The sequence below is a fragment of the Arachis ipaensis genome, chromosome B1 (assembly GCF_059453495.1).
Source record: "Arachis ipaensis isolate K30076 ecotype BB chromosome B1, ASM5945349v1, whole genome shotgun sequence".
Taxonomy (NCBI): Eukaryota; Viridiplantae; Streptophyta; class Magnoliopsida; order Fabales; family Fabaceae; genus Arachis; species Arachis ipaensis.
Window position 1 is genome coordinate 88,358,202 of NC_142436.1, and position 2,857 is coordinate 88,361,058.

At 42.0% G+C, this 2,857-nt stretch overlaps 1 non-coding gene across 1 annotated transcript; it reads left to right on the forward strand.

Annotated features, from left to right (window-relative positions):
- The first annotated feature begins 2,532 nt into the window (after positions 1-2,532).
- Positions 2,533-2,636, forward strand: LOC148577384 (small nucleolar RNA R71). The gene has a single exon (XR_015903824.1). It is a non-coding gene; the product is annotated as a small nucleolar RNA R71 (small nucleolar RNA).
- Positions 2,637-2,857: the final 221 nt, after the last annotated feature.

Genomic DNA, 2,857 nt, shown 5'->3' on the forward strand with positions numbered 1-2,857 from the left:
CAATGATTTTACCACACCAAACTTAAAAGGTTTGCTCGTCCCCGAGCAAAAGAAGAAAGGAAGTAGTAGAAGAAGAAGAAAATAGAGGAGATGGAGGGAGAAGGTGTATGCGGCCAAGGGGGAGGAGTGGTGGTTGTAATGTATGAAAATAGAGTAGTGTTGAGGGGTTTATATAGGGGTGGGGAGGGAGGGTAGGTTTCGGCCATTAGGGTTGGGTTTGGGAGGGAAAAGAATTTGAATTTTGGAGGTAGGTGGGGTTTATAGGGAAGAGTGGATGGATGTGAGTGGTTAAGGGTATTTGAAGAAGAGTTATGGAGGTGATAGGTGAAGGGTATTTGGAGAAAAGAGTTAGGAAAAGGTGTGAAGAGGAGAGAAGAAGAGGTGGGGTAGGTGGGAATCTTGTAGGGTCCACAGATCCAGAGGGGTCAAGGACTTAACATTCCTGCTCCATTTAGGCGTGCAAATGCCCTTAGAATGCATGTCTAGCGTTAAATGCCAGCTTGCTGCTTGTTTCTGGCGTTTAACGCCAATTCCATGCTCTGTTCTGGCGTTTAACGCAAGCTTGATGCTTCTTTCTGGCGTTAAACGCCAGTTTGATGCTTCTTACTGGCGTTTAAACGCCAGTAAGCTCTTCCTCCAGGGTGAGCTATTTTTAATGCTATTTTTCATTCTGTTTTTGATTTTTCAGTAGTTTTTGTGACTTCACATGATCATCAACCTAAAGAAAACATAAAATAGCAATGGAAAATAATTAGATATAATTAAATAACATTGGGTTGCCTCCCAACAAGCGCTTCTTTAATGTCAATAGCTTGACAGTGAGCTCTCATGGAGCCTCACAGATGTTCAGAGCATTGTTGGGACCTCCCAACACCAAACTTAGAGTTTGAATATGGGGGTTCAACACCAAACTTAGAGTTTGGTTGTGGCCTCCCAACACCAAACTTAGAGTTTGACTGTGGGGGCTTTGGTTGACTCTGCAGTGAGAAAAGCTTTTCATGCTTCCTCTCCATGGTTATAGAAGGAGAACCTTGAGTCTTAAATACAAGGTAGTCCTCATTCAGTTGAAGGACCAACTCTTCTCTGTCCACATCAATCACAGCTTTTGCTGTGGCTAGGAAGGGTTTTCCAAGGATGATGGATTCATCCTCATCCTTCCCAGTGTCTAGGATTATGAAATCAGTAGGGATGTAAAGGCCTTCAACCTTTACTAACAAGTCCTCTATTAATCCATAAGCCTGTTTTATTGATTTGTCTGCCATCTCTAGTGAGATTCTTGTAGCTTGTACTTCATAGATTCCCAGTTTCTCTATTACAGTGAGTGGCATGAGGTTTATCCCTAACCCAAGGTCACACAGAGCCTTCTCAAAGGTCATGGTGCCTATGGTACAAGGTATGAAGAACTTTTCGGGATCCGATTTCTTCTAAGGCAATGTCTGCCTTATCAATACACTTAGTTCATTGGTGAACAAGGGGGGTTCATCCTCCCAAGTATCATTACCAAATAAACTGGCATTCAACTTCATGATGGCTCCTACATATTTAGCAACCTGCTCTTCAATGATGTCTTCACCCTCTTCAGAGGAAGAATAGTCATCAGAGCTCATGAATGGTAAAAGGAGGTTTAATGGAATCTCTATGGTCTCTAGATGAGCCTCAGATTCCTTTGGTTCCTCAAAGAAAAACTCCTTATTGGTCAGTGAATGTCCCAAGAGGTCTTCCTCACTAGGATTCATGTCCTTCTCCTCCTCTCTGGGTTCGGCCACACCAAGTAAGGTTATGGCCTTGCACTCTCTTTTTGGATTCTCTTCTGTATTGCTTGGGAGAGTACTAGGAGGAGTTTCAGTGACTCTTTTACTCAGCTGGCCCACTTGTGCCTCCAAATTTCTAATGGAGGACCTTGTTTCATTCATGAAGCTTAGAGTGGCCTTAGATAGATCAGAGACTATATTTGCTAAGCTAGATGGATTATGCTCAGAATTCTCTGTCTGTTGCTGAGAGGATGATGGAAAAGGCTTGCTATTGCTAAACCTGTTTCTTCCACCATTATTAAAGCCTTGTTGAGACTTTTGTTGATCCTTCCATGAGAAATTTGGATGATTTCTCCATGAAGGATTATAGGTGTTTTCATAGGGTTCTCCCATGTAATTCACCTCTGCTATTGCAGGGTTCTCAAGATCATAAGCTTCTTCTTCAAAAGATGCTTCTTTAGTAATGTTGGATGCAGCTTGCAATCCATTCAGATTCTGAGAAATCATATTGACTTGCTGAGTCAATATTTTATTCTGAGCCAATATGGCATTCAGAGTATCAATTTCAAGAACTCCCTTCCTCTGAGGTGTCCCATTGCTCACAGGATTCCTTTCAGAAGTATACATGAACTGGTTATTTACAACCATGTCAATGAGTTCCTGAGCTTCTGCAGGCGTTTTCTTTAGGTGAATGGATCCACATGCAGAATGGTCCAATGACATCTTAGATAATTCAGACAGACCATCATAGAATATATACAGGATGGTCCATTCTGAAAACATGTCAGAAGGACACTTTTTGGTCAGTTGCTTGTATCTCTCCCAAGCTTCATAGAGGGATTCACCTTCTTTCTGTTTGAAGGTTTGAACATGCACTCTAAGCTTGCTAAGCTTTTGAGGAGAAAAGAACTTGGCTAAGAAAGCCGTGACCAGCTTATCCCAAGAGTTCAGGCTATCTTTAGGTTGAGAGTCCAACCATATTCTAGCTCTGTCTCTTACAGCAAATGGGAAAAGCATAAGCCTGTAGACCTCGGGATCAACCCCATTGGTCTTAACAGTATCACAAATTTGCAAGAATTTAGTTAAGAACTGAAAAGGATCTTCTG